We start from the raw sequence: 17820 nt of genomic DNA on the forward strand, positions 1-17820 counted from the left end.
TTACATTTTTAAAAATGCTTTTTCTGTATCTATTAGGATGATCACCTGATCTTTTTAGGTTTGTTAATATTGTACATTCCTGGGATAGATGCCAGCTGTCAAACTATATTATCTTTTTATATATTGATGATTTTTATTTGCTAATATTTTGTTAAAGATTTTTACATATTTTCATGAAGGATATTGGTGTGTAATTTTCTATTCTTATCATCTGTGTGTTTGGTTTTAAGATTAGGATAATTCTGGCCTTATAAAATGAATTGAGAAGTATTTCCTCCTACCTTATATTCTGAGAGTTTGTACAGAACTAGTTTTATCTATTCCTTAAATATTAGGTAGAATGCCTCTGTGAAGGAATCTGAGCCTAGAGGGTTTGGGGGGGGATCATGGGAGGAGAGAGGTAGGGGTAATAAGGAAGATTCTTTTTAATTGTTACCTTAATATTTCCTATTATATTTTGCAGCAATCATTAGTGTTAACATTTTCAGGCCCATTAAATTCTTTGAGGTTGAGACCTTTACTACAGTACAGTATTTGTAGACATTAAGCAATTTGCTTTGGTCAGCTTTTCTTTTTTTCTTTTTCTTTGTAATGCCTCATATTTATGGTCTTCCAAATACTACCACACTCAATTTTGTCTTTAAATAAGTCTGGTTTTCCTGTGGCTGGGAAACCATTAAGATCCAAGAAGAAGTTCCCCTTGACAGTTGACTTTTCTCTCCATGACAATGTGGGTGACTAGCCTTCATCACCTTTCATTTTACCCACTGGGAAGTTGAAGTATTTTATTGCAGCAGCAAGATAAGAGCTTACAAGACTCATCTATTCTGAAAAATGAATTTAACTTCTTGGTCAGTTGAATGCTGACCTTTTTCTTCTCACTCTTCCTTCACTGTTGACCCTTTGCAACTTACTCTTTCACCATTTACTTTTTCTGCCATTTTACTTTTAAGTAAAAATTAGAACATAGACTGTTTCAAGATGTGATCACCTTGGCTATACAGGTACTTAAAGAAAATAAATGTCTTTGAATCACAGAATGCTGACCTTTTTCTTCTCACTCTTCCTTCACTGTTGACTCTTTGCAACTTACTCTTTCACCATTTACTTTTTCTGCCATTTTACTTTTAAGTAAAAATTAGAACATAGACTGTTTCAAGACGTGATCACCTTGGCTATACAGGTACTTAAAGAAAATAAATGTCTTTGAATCACAGAAACTTTTCTCTACACCGACCTTGAGCTGTGTTCTTTATATACATTTTCACTACCACATCTTTTTTTCTCTTCCTCTTTCATACCCATAAATACCTAAACAACTCCAAATAAAGCTGGAAACTATGGACTAATGCCAGTGACGGAGATAAATCAAAGTAAAGCACAGTCATTTGTTGAGAAGTGAAATTAAACACAATGAAAAAATAAACTTAAGGCCTTAGAAGTTGCTGGAAGTTCATATCAGAGTTTTTATATAAACTATCTGCCAACTCAAAATCCTTAAATAAAACCTCTCTTCCCAAGTGACCAGCGTTCAAGACACATAAAAAGTAATTGGTTATTAACATATATTATTTTTTGTTTTGTTTTATTGCAAGAGTTGCAACAGCATCTCTCTCCTCTAGCATTAATTCTAAATCTGCACTTTCAGCGTTTCATTAATGGACTAAATAAGTGCTGGAGGCTGACTTCTACTGTAGCATTTTTTTCCCGGTGAAAACTTGCATTTGCAACAATAGTCTCTCTTGATTCAAAACCAGATTTCTTAAGAATCCAATCTATATTTATTATTATTAGATATTCACTTTCCATTCCCTCTGCAACTCATTGCAATTTAATTCCCACACCAATTCCTCCATAGAGTTTACTCTTTTCAATCCTCATTCTCCTTGACCTGTCTTTCCTCTTGACAGTATGGATTGTCTATTCCTTGTAAGAGTTTTTTTTTGTTGGTGTTTCCATGATCTTATTTCTTCTGTCCTCCTAATACTTTGACCATCTTCTATTTGTGTTTCTGACTACATTTCCCCTCCTTCTGCCTCTTCAGGGCTAGGTTATTGATTTCTTTATTTCCAAGTATATTTTTGTATTTTTGTTCACATGTACATCATCTATTTTATTGGTCTCATTTACTCTCACAAATTCACCCCTCTAGAATTTCAACCCCTATTTTTTTTTCTGAGTTCCAGTCTCATATTTCCAGTTGTGAAGTATAACTTATCCTTTTCTTCCTTTCCCTCTCTTTCTCAGTTAGTGACATCATTCTATATCAACACACCCTCTCTTAGTTATCGAAGTATTTGCTAGGGCATTTCAAAGTTGAATTTATAAGTGACCGTGGTTAGTCCTAGGGCTGCTAGAAGTTCACACGATGTCTTTTTGTAAATTAGACAAAGTCACTCCCTTACATGAGGCATTCTACTTCCTAAAACAAGGTATAATAATTTCAACTTGTAATTATTATTTATAATGAAACATGTTACACAAATCTAGTGACTAGGATATAAATGGCACTCTCTTAGATATCACGCTATCTTTTGTCAAGCAGTGCACAACCTATACAACAGCAGAATAATATTTCATATCCTACTGGCTAAGACAGAAATAGTCAAGATGTTATTCATCATGCCTATGGGGCTCTACCAAAATTTAAAAGATGCTCTAAGAAATCTTAATGACTCCTGCTACCTCCCAGTAGTTCATGGAGAAAATATTAGTGTTGTGAATTAATGGGAAGAATAAGTTTAAATAGATAATATAATTATATTAACAGTATCTTGCCAGCATGTGAATAAACATCTTGGTGATATAACCTCAGTGTTGCTCCTTGAATGATGCCATAAAATATGTAAGATGGTCAGTGTCCAAATAGGTGGTAAGCACAAATCCTAAGAAAATAGAGCTCATAATCTTGCTGCCATGCCCTATAACAAATGTCTGAGAGTTCAAAACATTTTTGAGAGTTAGTGATTTGCTAGGGCTTTCAGTAGCTTGAACTATAGGTTCCAGACAATCAACAAACCATCATGAAAATAATATCTGAAAACAGGCAACTAGACTACTTTAGGGAATTAGAACTTATTATCCATTGGAGCTGTTGGAAGCTTGCAAGCTTTCTTTTTCTATTTTGAGCATTACGTAGTCACTTGAGAATAGTGTCTGATGAAAGGTAGTGGTGGCAGTTTCTGGCAGAAGACTGAAATGCTTAGTAGGGCAGCCCTAGAGAAAACATAGTGGATGTAGTAGCATGGTGGTAAAAGTAGCATATTCCTGTGTACTTCCATACAACTTTCAGAAATACTTGTGGAAAGTTTTGCAGGGGGCTAGATAATACCATATATATATATATATATATCAGAAATACTTGAATTTCCTGAATATGTATAAGTACTTGAATATACAGATGACCCTTGGACAATGTAGGGGTTAAAAGTACTGACTCTTTGCATAGTTGAAAATCCATATATAACTTTTGACTCCCCTAAAACTTAACTACTGATAGTCCACTATTAACCAGAAGCCTTACTGATGATATAAAGTCAATTAACACATCTTTTGTATGTTAAATGTATTATAAACTGTATTCTTATAATAAAGAAAATGTTATTAAGAAAAGCATAAGGAAAAGAAAATATATTTACAATACTATGCAGTATTTATTGAAAACAAATCCACATGCTTAGTGGACCTGAGCAGTCAAACCTGTGTTGCTCAAGGGTCAACTGTTTATTTCAGAAATATATTTAAATTACTTGAATTCAGAAATATATAGATATATATTTTGGAAATACTTTTAGTATTTTGGAAATACTTGAGGACAGCTTTGCAGGAGGTTGGATAATCCAGTAAAAAATGTATATGAATATATATATTCATTAGAGCTACAGACTAATGAAACATAGGAAAGTCTAGTTATTTAGTGTATGTACATAATACACATCATTTATACATATTAAATATACATTAGAAATTAGATCAAACTTTATGCATTTGCATCTTTGCTTTTCACTTGTGTTATGAGCATTTTGCCCATGTCAATGTATATTTTCAAAATCAATATTTAAAAGTCTGTGTAGCAATTCATTATGTGCTGCAACATGACTTGTAATTCTGCTTTTACTATGCTTGCTGTTTTACCTTTCTAAATAACACAGAATACAAAAATAGAAATATTATAAAAGAATCTGAAATCTAGAAAAAAGACTTATGTACAAAAAGCTGAATTATTTCCTTGGCACATATTTCTGAAGGGAAATTTTATGAGATGGTTGAAATAAGAGCATTTTTGTGAGCCTTGGCATGTACTTCTGAATTGTTTTCTGGAAAGGTTATACAACTTTTTTGACAGAGTAATTTGACTGTTCTATCAGGGGAAAATTGTAGGCACAATGTAAGTGGACTTGAACAAGGATTTGGAAAAGACTTATTTCATTCTTATGGAAAAGCTTAGAAATGCAGAGTAGATACTATTTCAGTATTACTGGATTCAATAAAGTGGATTTAATGCACCCATGGGTACTGATTAAAATAAAGATATCAACCTTTTTTTATTCAAGTTTTTATTTAAATTCCAATTGGTTAACATACAGCACAACACTTGCTTCATATGTTAAATCGAGTGATTCATCACCCACATACAACACCTAGTGCTCATCACAAGTGCCCTTCTTAATACCCATCACCTATTTATCCTTCCCCCCCACCCCCCCACATTTCTCCCCTGGTAACCAACAGTTTATTCTCTATAATTAAGAGCTAAGAATTTCTTGGTTTGTCTATTGTTTTTTTTTTCTCTCCTATGTTAATTTGCTTTGTTTCTTAAATTCCACATGTAAGTGAAATCATGTAGTATTTGCATTTCTCCGACTGCCTTATTTAGCTTAGCATAGGACTCTGTAGCTCCATCCATGTCATTGCAAATGGCAAGATTTCATTCTTTTTATGGCTAAAATTCCATTGTAAGTATGTATGTATATATATCTAGATGTATGTATACTATAGCTTCTTTATCTACTCATTAATTGATGGACATTTGGGCTTTTTCCATAATTTGGCTATTGTTGATAATGCTGCTATAAGCATCAAGGTGTATGTATTCCTTTGAATCAGTATTTTTGTATCCTCTGGATAAATACCTAGTAGTGCAATTGTTGGATTGTGTGGTATTTCTATTTTTAACTTTGTGAAGAACATTCATATTGTTTTCCAGACACTATGGTACCTGCACAAAAATAGACACATGAATCAATGGAACAGAATAGAAAACCTAGAAATAAACCCACCAACTGTATGGGCAATTAATCTTCAACAAAGCAAGCAAGAATACCCAATGGAAAAAAAAAAAAGACAGTCTCTTCAACAAATGGTGTTGGGCAAACTGGACAGTAACATGCAGAAGAATTAAACTGGACCGCTTTTCTTATACCATACACAGAAATAAATTCAAATGAAAGATGTAAATGTGAGATAAGAATCCATCAAAATCCTAGAAGAGAAGAAGAAATATAATACTTACAATAGGGGAGGTGATAGTACTGTCTTACTCTGTGCTGATCATACCATGCCTGAGCATTGCGTTCAATTCTTGACACAAGAATTTGGAGAGGCTGAGGTTAGAGGGTTAGAGGTTAGGATTAGATTATATTTTTTAAAAATGTATCTGTTTAGATAGCTGGGATTTTTCTTCCCCAGTAAAATTATTTTGAGGAAAGAATTAATAAAATAAGTACCCTTCATGTGGGAGAAAGAAAATTTAGAGGGCTACAATAACTATCCTTAAGTGTTTGAAAAGGTACCATCTGGACAAGTTATTAAGTTCCTTTGGATACAAGCAATAGAAATTAGGAAAAGATGGAGAATTCACAGGAGCTAAGGAAATTCTGGACAACGAGGTTTCAGTGAGGCAGGAATCGGGGCAGCTCTGGTTTTTCACTCAGCAGCACAGCTCAAGCCTCCTTTTCCTGGGGATTCCATTTGTGAGTCTGAGAACCAACATTCCAGGGTATTCCCAATTCTCTGGAGACTGAATCTGATAGCCAACCCATACCAGGTCCACTCTTGGATCAAGCAAGTATGGCCCGATAGTAAAGTCAGCCTCAAATTTAGGCTCCTAGGAGTCAAACCTGGGAATGGACACTCTTCACATAGTCACAGCTGGGATTGGCTCCCTTTGCTTTCATTTGCTGCCTTCTCTGAAGTCCAAGCAGTTGGAAAGGTTTTTAAAGAAGCTTTATTGACATTCTCATCCTTTGCTTATGGTGCATTGTCCTAAATCCATTACATGATAGTTGCTGCTGATCTGGACTTAAAGACTGAGCAGAAGGAAATGTTCTTTATCGAGAGATTGCTTTTCCTTTGAAGTTAATGATTAATGTGATGCACCGTAAAAGGTAGGAGACAGTGTTTACAAATCCTTGTGTAAAAAGATGGCTGTTAGGGAATGGATTTATTTTAGATCTGGGCCTTGCTGGCAGTTCCTTTTTAGACTCATATTTTAGGGAGTATGAGTATGTAGTACTTAATTTATACAAGAGATGAGCTTTAGCTAGCTAAAGTTGGCAACGCAGCTTAACGCAGCTAATCTGTTATATGGAAATATAGACACAAATTTTATGCAAAAATATCACATCCATTTTGAGAAAGATAAACATGTTAATATCAATGCCTTTTAATAACAAAAATGGTTGTGTTTTTAAAAAACTCACCAAGGGGATCCCTGGGTGGCTCAGCAGTTTAGCGCCTGCCTGCCTTTGGCCCAGGGTGTGATCCTGGAGTCCTGGGATCAAGTCCCACATCAGGTTCCCTGCATGGAGCCTGCTTCTCCCTCTGCTTGTGTCTCTGCCTCTCTCTCTCTCTCTCTGTCTCAAATAAATAAATAAATAAATAAATAAATAAATAAATAAATAAAATCTTTAAAAAAATAAAAAACTCACCAAGCCAGTAGAGTTTTGAAAATCTTTTAATTGCTGTGATGTTGTAACTCAGGACTTGGCAAACTTTTTCTTACGGGTCGTACTGTCTCTGTTGCAGCCACTCAATCCTTCCCCCATCGTGGACAAACAGCTATAGACAATATAGAAACAAATGAGCATGGCTGTGTGCCAGTGAAACTATTTACAAAACCAGGCGGCAGATGGGATTTGGCCCAAGGGCCATAGTTTGCCACCCCCGTTGTAACTAATTACACATTTGTGTTTATTTTGGCTGTTAGGAAGCTTATCCACAACTTTGCAGTCTACTGCCAGCATGGACCACGCGGTCTGCAGACTATATACCATGATATCCATGATGTCTTTCCTTTATGCCAATGTGCTTAATTGCATTTAAAAAATGGTATTGTGTTGTTTGTGTCTGAAACCATCATGTGAATTTATTTTCGAAAGAAGACTAATATAATTAAATAGAATTAAACCTCGCTTTTAATTGGGAATTGATTTTGTATTACTGTAGATGTAATTCTCAATTTGTAAGGTGTAAATGTGTCAAGCAAATACCAAGACGTCTGTATTTCGCATGGGTTGCTGACTCATTATATCTGTTTCTAGCTAATATTTAAAGTTGTCACACCTGGACTGATGAATTTTGATTGTCTTTATTCATTTGCATTCTAGACATTGGAGAGATGATATCTTTTTCTGTTTATTATCAGTCAGACTACTTTATAGGAACTTAAGAATTTAGATGCACAAAGATAAAAATTAAAATCCAGACACCCCTCCCTGCCAAATCCAGTGGTTCTGACAGGTTTAGAATGTCAATTCACATGCCTAGGACCTCACAGGGTTAGATGTACTTCAATTTAAAAAACTACCTGCCTTCGTAATTGAAATGAATGTTTCACAAACCGGTCCTTCATACACAACCTTTGCAATGTTTGGCACGTTTCATAAAACTTTACCATTTTGTTTTTTTAAATTAAAACTTTTTTCATTTGGTCAGATAAATCTAAAACGAAAGCGCATGTCATCAATATAAGTAGAAGGTCAGTATCACTTGTCATAAAAAGGTAATTAAAAATATTAGTATATCATATATAGGTGACCTTAATTCATCTGTTTAATAAGTGCTATAATTCTGGAAATATTGGTTTAAATGATTCCTGCCTCCTGCTCCCCTGCTAAATCATTGCCTAATCAAGCAATCAATCAGAAACTAGGACCTCACTCCCCACAATTTTGTTCTTACACCTATGGAATCAATACCCTTATTAATTTCTTGACACTCAAGATCTAATAGAAACTAGCTCAACTCAAGTTCCCTGCTTAAGGGAACCGAGTCCAGAACTGTTCTGTAGGAATCACATCCTTCTTGTCAACATTACACCTACTTCCATGCAAGTCAAGGCTCACTGAAAACCCTAAGGAAAAGACTTAATAAGAGAAATAACAGTTTCAGACTTGATTGTTTTTCCCTTTGGTATATTGTGTTCTAAAAATCAGATTTTTTTCCCCTTAACTAATTCAAGTCAATTATTTAAATAGAGAGACATTTAATTTCTGGAAACGATGTTAGATTTTTATCATTAATGTACACAGAGCTAATCAGAAAATAGAATTTTAAGGAGTAAAAGATGGCCCTTTCCCCCATTTCACATTAAACAGAGCACGTTCCTTTTCAAAAACATGGAGATTATTTAAGATTATATAACAGCTAAGACTTGGGGTCATATCTTTAAATCTTTCTTTATGATGCAAAATTCATTTTAAGTAGACCAAAAACATTGTTTGTATTATGGAGGTGTTGGTATAATTCTCTGTTGGTCTTAAATTTTTAGATGATTATTAAAGATATTTGAAAAAGTGAAATCTAAACTTTGTCAAATCAACAAGTGCCCCTGAATTTTCACTCTCTGCTTGGCAGAGGACTTTATGGAAAAGGTACAAAAATTTGACCTACTTAGTCTGACACAGAAGTTGTCCTTCTCAATTTGAGATCTATCCAGTTGGCAGTGTGACACTGACAGGCTTAATCCCTCCACTAACTGCCATTTCCACAACGAAAAGGGATTACAGGGGGTCACACTGTCCATCTGTCATCCTTTCCAATGAGTAAAATTATTTAGATTTAATTTAAAAATCCATGACCATTCCTCTCAACTAGTGGTAAAGTGCTTCATAGACGTTTGTAAGAACACCTCTCTCCTTCTATTGAGGGTCTACTAAACCCCTTGAGGATGTGCCATGCCACTTTATGGTGTCCTACCTGCACCCAGCAGGGAATAGAAAGGCAGTCCAGAAAGCAAATGTCTATCCTAGGAGTATTGACTTAAACTCTGTTGAAAACAAAAAAATAACTGTCGATACCAGTCTCATTATTATAATAATTCATAGTTAATAATTTTTATGTTGTGCCAGGTATTATAGAAATAATATCTACAATTCTACAATTCTAACAAGAATCAAGCACAATGAGTAATTCTATTGATTTTCTTAGGGAAGAATCTGAGACGAAAACATTAAGTATTGAGCTTCAAGCTGAGTTCCAATTGGCATCATCTCTGACATCATCCTATTTTACCCTATATCTTTCTTTCTTTTTCTTTTTTTAAATCCTCCGTGTTTTTTTAGGTCTACAGACTACTTGATTTCCACCTTTGAAGTTCTTTTCTCTATTCTCTACTTTCTAGGATTTTCTAGAACATCGGGCTTAGTTTTCCTGTCAAAACCATGATTCTAACAGGCTCTCTCCACAGGATTCTATGTCCTTGACTGGGTTTATGAATTTGATGACCTAGTTCAATTCCTTGTCTTCCTAGAAAACATCTTGATAGGCCCCTTCTTTTAATCAAACTTCTATCTATGCCTCTTCTCTCTCTTCACATCAGAATAGAGCCTATTAACTGGTGATGGGCGGGCCATACCCACCCTGACACGTTTATCTAACCCAATATTGTTGTTTATTGTTTTTTAGCATTGATACCATATTTAAAATGGAGTTATTTCAGAAGCCAGATACAAAAGATCACATATTGTATAATTCCATTCGTAGAAACTACCCAGAATAGGTAAATCCACCTATTTACCTATTTGATGGGTGACTGCCAGTTGCTAGAAGGAAGGGGGAATAGAGAGCTGTGTAATGGGCACAAGGTTTTATTTTGGAACGATGGAAATTTTTGGAACTAGATAGAGGTGGTGATTGCACAACATTGTGAATATACTAAATGTTACTGAATTTTTCACCTGAAAATGGTTAATTTTATGCTGTGTGACTTTTACACAAATGAATGAATGAATGAATGAACAGAATTATTTCAGATTTTCTACCTTTTTCTTATACTTACCATGTAACCATTAGCTAGAGCTGAGTGGACACTACTCCTTTAGATGAGAAGATGTGTTTTAAGGACCACCATCACCAGGTTCTATTGTTGACTTACACCTTAGAGTAAGAGTCAGGGACAAGTTTCTACTCATCCCAGCTGTAAATTTTATTATAGCAGAGAACTATTTCTCTGCATGTGCCACAAAAGAAGAAAAAGAAAAGATTTGCTGAAAGATCTATCCCTTTCAAGAAAAAAAAGGGGAGGTTCAGTGGGGAAGGAAGGAAACAGATTTCCTTTCTGGAAAAAATGTATATTTTTTTATGTGTAATACGTGAACAAAGTATATCAATGTTGAGCCAACCTCAAATGGGAGATTTACTCCTTTATCTACCTCTGTGGACATTGTATAGGCGATCCCTAACTCAGAGTGACATTTTAGTAATGGAAACTAACTGCAGTGGATTGGAGGAAGCCAAGGGACAGAAAGGAAAAAAAAAAAAAAAAAAAAGACAAACAGCAAAAGCATAAAATGAATAGTATCCCATTTCTCCCACTGCCCCTACTATTCTATGATGGCAAAAAAAGACAATTACTGTTCCCTCTTCTAAAATATATATATGTAATATTATGAAATATTACATATATTGTATATATATAATACCGTATATATAATGGAATAATGTCTGAAATCAGCTGAAAGAAAAAATAAGCCTGGGTGCTCATACTCTAATAGTTTTTCACTTAGAGGCCTATGTAGTAAAGAATTTAACCTTGCCCCCTCCCCCACAAATTCTGGCCTTTAACTTTGGCTTCGTGGGGATTAATCACTAAGCCTTTGGAATGACAGGTCAGAAAGGAGTGCCTTTGTTTTCCTGAACCTTCGTTCACCAGATGGTCTAACAATACGATGTGTGGTGGAGGCTGGCTGTGCCCAGGAGCTGGCCACACCAGACAACCCAGCAACGTTACCTAGGGTCATGCTGTGTCAGGCCACCTGGAGGCTGAGCTCAACTATGCGGGCAAGGAGCCTATCCATCATACCTACATGATAGAACTCCAGTAAAAACTTTGAACACTGAGGCTTGGGTGAATTTCCCTTGTTGGCAAAACTCCATGTATATTGTCTCACCTTGATGCCAGGAAAGTAAAGTGACCTGACATTCTAGGGGGAGGGCAATGGGAGCTCTGCATCTGGTACTTCCCCAGACTCCCCCCTATGTGCTTCCTCCATTGGGTGATTTTTATTTGTATCCTCGCCCTGAAATAAACTATGAGTATAATGGCTTTCAGTGAGCTCTAAGTCCTAGAAAATTTTCAAATCTGAAGGTGGCTTTGGGATACCCACAAACTTAAGGTTGGTGTCAGAAGTGAGAGCAGTCTTGTGTGGACTATGTGTCCTCTAGTTTTGTAGTTGGCTAAAACTCTTCACAGAGTCCCATTCTTGACTTTTTTTTTTAACACACATGCATGTGCACACACACATACACACACTTCATATTTTAATTACTTCATGGGTGTAGAATTCAAGGGGACAGAGACAAACTTCACCCATATTATCCACTTTCTGCTGCTTTAAATTTTTCTAAGTCTACTTTTAAAATAGAAACATTTAAAAAACTTAGAATCTCATCTTTTGACATCATCCTTTTATCAAGCAAGAAATACCGTGGAGAAGAAAGATGATTTACAAAGAAAACAGAAATAGTGAAACTGAAAACCAATCACAGAAATACATAATTAAGGTGAAATTACACAGTATACACGATAATTTATTTTAATCCTTTGCAATATTTTCAAGAAGTATATTGAATTGGATGTATGATGTGTTGATATTGAATAGCAATTAAGTTATTTAAACTATAATTAGAATTTTAAAAGAATTCATCGTAATTTCTCTAAAAATGCACCCTGAGTCATAATATTGCTTTATGGGAACTACATCAAAGAGATTTTTAATACCTTTTTAATAAAACTTGGAAAGTTTCATGAGTTTATGTCTAGGCATGTATTGTGCAAAATAAAGATCAGTTGGGGAAAAAAAAAAGAACTCCTCTAAGAGTCAAATTGGGGGTAAAATGAAATAAGTATTTGGATTTAGTACTGAAGGATAACAGACTTTAAGAAGCATAGAGAATACAAAAATAAAATAATAAATAAATAAGAATCTGCTGATCTCTCCCCCTCTTCCCTCTCCATTTCAGGAGCTGGGGAAAGGTAGGATCCCCTACTTAGGCCAAAGGTGTAAATGTCTCATGATGTCGAAGACCAAACTGTGTCAGAGATAAATGAGCAAAGTCTGCTTCTTCCTAAACTGGACAAGGGAACCCAGCTGTCATCACTTTTGTTTAGCAGGAGTTCTAAGGTGGCAAAAAGTAGAGTTAGTTTATGGCATAAAAAGAGGAAACAGTCTCTAATTGACAAACATTCTATTCTGGTGGGATTTTTTGGAAGTAGGGGAGACTTTCTATTTGAACTTTAGGAATACTCCGCATTCTTTGGTTGGCCTCAAGGGCAGGTGAGCCATCTGGGGACATCTCAAAAGAGGTGAATTGTTCAGTGTTAAGGGGTGAGGCTGTACCACAGCTGACCATTTCCTGGAACAGGTGGGGGCCCATGGAATCCTTTTTTTTTTTTTTTTTTTTGATGTCAAACTATCATAATGGTCCTTTGGTGATAGATAGGGATGGTGACCGTGGCAGGCAATTTCTCAATGAGTTAGGGTTGGCCAGGGATCAACTATTATTCTAGGCGAGGTTCCTGGCCTTTCCCTTCCTTTCTGCCTTGTTTTCCTGACACACTCTCCTTCATGCAGTCTGATTTTCCTTTGACCTTCACTTTGAGCCTCACTTTGACATTCTTCCTTGCTTTGACTTTACTTCTGATCCTTAAACACATGACACCAGTTCCTGCCTTGAAGCCTCTGGTCTCTCTTTCCTCTCCCTGGAACATTTTCCTCCTGGGTCTGCACGAGGCTGTCTTCCTACTACTCATGCCTTACTTACCTAATGACCCCACTTAAATCTTTTAAAGGATGGGAAGAGAAAGAATCCATATTCAAATTTGCTTATGTATGCAGAGTGATACTCTAAAAGTTACGTGAGAGTCTAACAGCAGTGGTTACTTCTGGAAATAAGCAGTAAGAACAATTTGAGAATATGGGAGTGAGCATTGGAGGGGGAGTTTTACCATATATATCTTTTTATGTATTCTGATTTTTGAACCATGTGAATTATCTATTCAAAATATTTTTTTAAAACTGCAAATACATTAACATGAACATCTGCCCCCTTAGCTACCATGACTATACCTGTGCATATGTGTGTGTTTTTCTGAAAATGACTTTTTCCATTTTCACAGGTAATTAATGTGTCTGAGTATAGAAGGCTAAGTTGAAGATAATTTCAGCACAGAATTTTTTTTTCCAAGCACAGAATTTTGAATACACTTTTCTTCCCTATTATCTAGTATCCAGTTTCTGATTAGAAATTGAATATTCTAAAAAAAAAAAAAAAAGAAATTGAATATTCTTTCTTTTTTTCTTTTTTTTTTTTTTTGTGGGTGACTTGTCTTTTGTTTTTTGTTTCTTGTTTTTTTTTTCTCCTCTTTAGGGAAACTTTTAGAACCATTTCTTTACGTTCTACTGTTTTTTTCCCCCAATTTAAAACATCATGGTAAAATACAAATAGCATGACATTTGCCATGTTAGCCACTTTTAAGTTACAGTTCAGTGGCATCAAGTACATGCATATTGTGTACCCATCACCACCATTCACCTCCAGAACTCTTTCCATTTGCTGAAATTTATACTCTGTAGCCACTAAGTAATGACATACTCTTCCCACCTCTCCTCAATTCCTAGCAACCACCATTCTCTTTCTGTCTTTGTGAATCTGACTGCTCTAAGTACTTCATATGAGTGGAATCATGGTTTTTTATATCTTGCTTTTTTAGAGCACTTTTCCGCATTTCTTCCTTTATTCATTTGCTTATTGTTTGTCACCTGCATTGCATCTTAGGTTCCGTGAGAGCACCGGGAGTGCTTTCCTGATCATCCCTGTATCCTCAGAACTGACCGAAATGCCTGCAACAGAGCAGGAAGTGAAGAGATGAATGTTGAGGTACCAAATGTGGCAGTTCCTCCTGGGGGAGGAATGCTTTACATCACTTTCCCAGAAGAGCTGTGAACCTGGTGGGTATTTAACATGTCACCAACTGCCTGGGATGTGGGGTGGGCCTGTGTTTGGTCTCAACTGCCTGAATTTCTGACTCATCTTCTGTGTAATATCATAATGGAATAACCCATTTAATATAATTAGGATCCATCTATCACTATAGAAAATTTGGAAAAGTTCTTATGATGAGCAATCCTAACGTGGAGTTTCTTAGTCGGCAAATAACTGGTCTTTCTTCTTTTTCTCTCTTGTCTTGAAGCAGAAGATTATTCTACAGTCATCAGATAAACACCAGCTTGTCCTCTGCCTAATAGAACTTTACCTATAATCCTGTTAGTGTGCCAATCTCCATTCTTTCTGGGACAGATTTAGGCTGGGGGGGGGGTGTCAGCAACATTTTCTTAAAGGGCTAGATACTAAATATTTTAGGCTTTGGGATCCCTGGGTGGCGCAGCGGTTTGGCGCCTGCCTTTGGCCCAGGGCGCGATCCTGGAGACCTGGGATCAAATCCCACGTCGGGCTCCCAGTGCATGGAGCCTGCTTCTCCCTCTGCCTATGTCTCTGCCTCTCTCTCTCTCTCTCTGTGTGACTATCATAAATAAATTAATGAATTAAAAAAATAAATATTTTAGGCTTTGTGGACCATATGATTTCTATACTAATTATTCAACTCTGCTGTGGTAGCACAAAGGTAGCCAAGAAAATAGACAATATGTAAGTGGATGAGTATGGCTGTGTTCCAGTAACACGTTTTTAAATGGATACTGAAATTTTAATTTCACATCATTTTCGCATGTCACAAAATATAATTCTTCTTTAGATTTTTCTACCCATTTAATCAAAACCATTCTCAGCTCAGAGGCCATATAAAAAACTGGTGGTGAGCTCAATTTGGTAGGAGTTTACCTACCTCTGGGCTAGACCATTATCACCTTGAAGGAAGAATTATAGGTGAAATGTAAAACATAAACCCGGGTAGTGAAGGGCACCCAGAAGACAATATATAAATACTCATATTTCATGGAGTATGAATGTTCCTGAAACCACCAGGAAAAAAAGAACTCTAGGGCTAAATTTAGACACCAACTGAAAAGCCTACCTTGAGCCAAGTTGAATAAAGTATTACCTTCTTACTAGAAAGGAAAAATATGTCAGATTGGTTGTACCAAGAGTTTGTGCACATATATAAATTCTTCTGCTGGGCCTCATTATTGTCCTTTACATCCTTTATTTTTAATCACTCAGCTTAAGGATTAAATCGGCAGCATTGCACGAGTTTGCACATACATGCCACAGAGTTTAAAGATGAGAAGACTGAGGCACAGAGTTATTAAAAATCTTGCCTGTTGGGGATTTACCCCAAAGATACAGATGCAGTGAAACGCTGGGACACCTGCACCCCGATGTTTCTAGCAGCAATGTCCACAATAGCCAAACTGTGGAAGGAGCCTCGGTGTCCATCGACAGATGAATGGATAAAGAAGATGTGGTTTATGTATACAATGGAATATTCCTCAGCTATTAGAAATGACAAATACCCACCATTTGCTTCAACGTGGATGGAACTGGAGGGTATTATGCTGAGTGAAGTAAGCCAGTCGGAGAAGGACAAACATTATATGTTCTCATTCATTTGGGGAATATAAATAATAGTGAAAGGGAATATAAGGGAAGGGGGAAGAAATGTGTGGGAAATATCAGAAAGGGAGACAGAACGTAAAGACTGCTAACTCTGGGAAACGAACTAGGGGTGGTAGAAGGGGAGGAGGGCGGGGGGTGGGAGTGAATGGGTGACGGGCACTGGGGGTTATTCTGTATGTTGGTAAATTGAACACCAATAAAAAACAAATTAAAATAAATAAATAAATACCACTGAATTGTACACTTAAAGTGAGAGACTTGTCTGGTATGTGAATTATATCTCAATAAAGCTGTTTTTCAAGAAAAAAAAAATCTTGCCTAAAGTCACACAGCCACCACAAGCAGAGTCTGCCACAGACCCAGGCAGTCTGACCCTAGAACTTACTCTTTTCACTCCTCTGCTATTTTTAAATCATCATACCTTTTAATTTCCATGCTAATAATATTCTTTCTAAGGGAAATTGTTCCCTCTATAAAGCAGAGTGGGAGTTAAAAATATTTCACCCATTTCAATAAATAAACTGTGATATATAAATATTCAAGTCTTACATACGGGCTATAATAGTCTCATCAGCCTGGCAAAGCAAGTCCTACCCAAGACCTACTCAAGGAAACCATGTGAGTTCTACGTACGAAATCAAAATAGCCTTTTTGGAAGGAAGCATAGGGTTTTTGTTTTTTGTGGGGTTTTTTTTTTTTTTTTTTGGTAAAAACATAGGATAAAAGTTCATTTGTCTGTAGAAATGCTCACTTTGCTGGGTTTCAATATATATATATACAAAGCATACTTAAATAAAGATTTTATTTATTCCTGAGAGACACAGAGAGAGGCGAGACATAGGCAGAGGGAGAAGCAGGCTCGATCCCAGAACCCCAGGATCACAACCTGAGCCAAAGGCAGATGCTCAACCACTGAGCCGCCCAGGCATCTCTACATAAATATAATTTCAAATCAATGCTAGTAAAATACCTGCAGAGAGAAGTCATTCCATCAATATAAAAAGCTAAGCAAAATCCATTTAAAATATTAATTGTAGTATATATTTCAGTCTCTTTTGAAGGAAGGATTTTGGTCGGTCTGTTCCGGAATGCTAAATATAGGGTCTGGCAGGTAAGATCATATGGTGGTTTAGGTGATTTTTCTCATCAAACTTACCTAGGAAGCCAAATGATAAAGATAGGAGACACTGTAATGATAATAGTTCCTTCTTTCCCAGTAGTTAATATATTTTTAATCTCATAATTTGTCATTGCCAGTGATAAGTTAAAAAAAAAGTGGTGTAGGTTGACCTTGAGTAATAAGGGGGATAAAATTAGAAAGTGCCACTTTTTGATGAGGCAGCTATTCAGTGTTCTTTAGTTAAAATTGCTTCTTATACCTTCAATCCATCCCTTCTGTCCCAAATAAGAAATAAAAATATCATGTAATTTTTTTAAAAAGATTTTATTTGTTTATTCATGAGAGACACACAGAAAGAGGCAGAGGGAGAAGCAGGCTCCCTGTGGGGAGCCCAATGTGGGACTCAATCCCAGGACCGCAGCATCACAACCTCAACCAAAGGCAGACGCTCAAACACTGAACCACCCAGGTGCCCCAAATATCATGTAATTTTTTAAAAAGATTTATTTATTTATTTGGTGGGGGGAGAGTGTAAGTAGGAGGGAGGGGCAGAGGAAGAAGAAAGAGAATCTTAAGCAGGTTCCACATCCAGCGAGGAGCCCCACACAGGGCTTGATCTCATCACC

General features: G+C 36.2%; 1 long non-coding RNA gene across 1 annotated transcript in view; it reads left to right on the forward strand.

Moving 5' to 3' along the window:
• Nucleotides 1-16148, forward strand: part of LOC140622271 (uncharacterized) — a 40276-nt gene extending 24128 nt beyond the window's left edge. The window contains exons 6-7 of the long non-coding RNA XR_012022040.1: nucleotides 14278-14450; nucleotides 15679-16148. This is a non-coding gene — a long non-coding RNA (uncharacterized lncRNA). The remainder of the gene's footprint in view (nucleotides 1-14277; nucleotides 14451-15678) is intronic.
• Nucleotides 16149-17820: the final 1672 nt, after the last annotated feature.

This window comes from Canis lupus, chromosome 31, assembly GCF_048164855.1.
Source record: "Canis lupus baileyi chromosome 31, mCanLup2.hap1, whole genome shotgun sequence".
Lineage (NCBI taxonomy): Eukaryota > Metazoa > Chordata > Mammalia > Carnivora > Canidae > Canis > Canis lupus.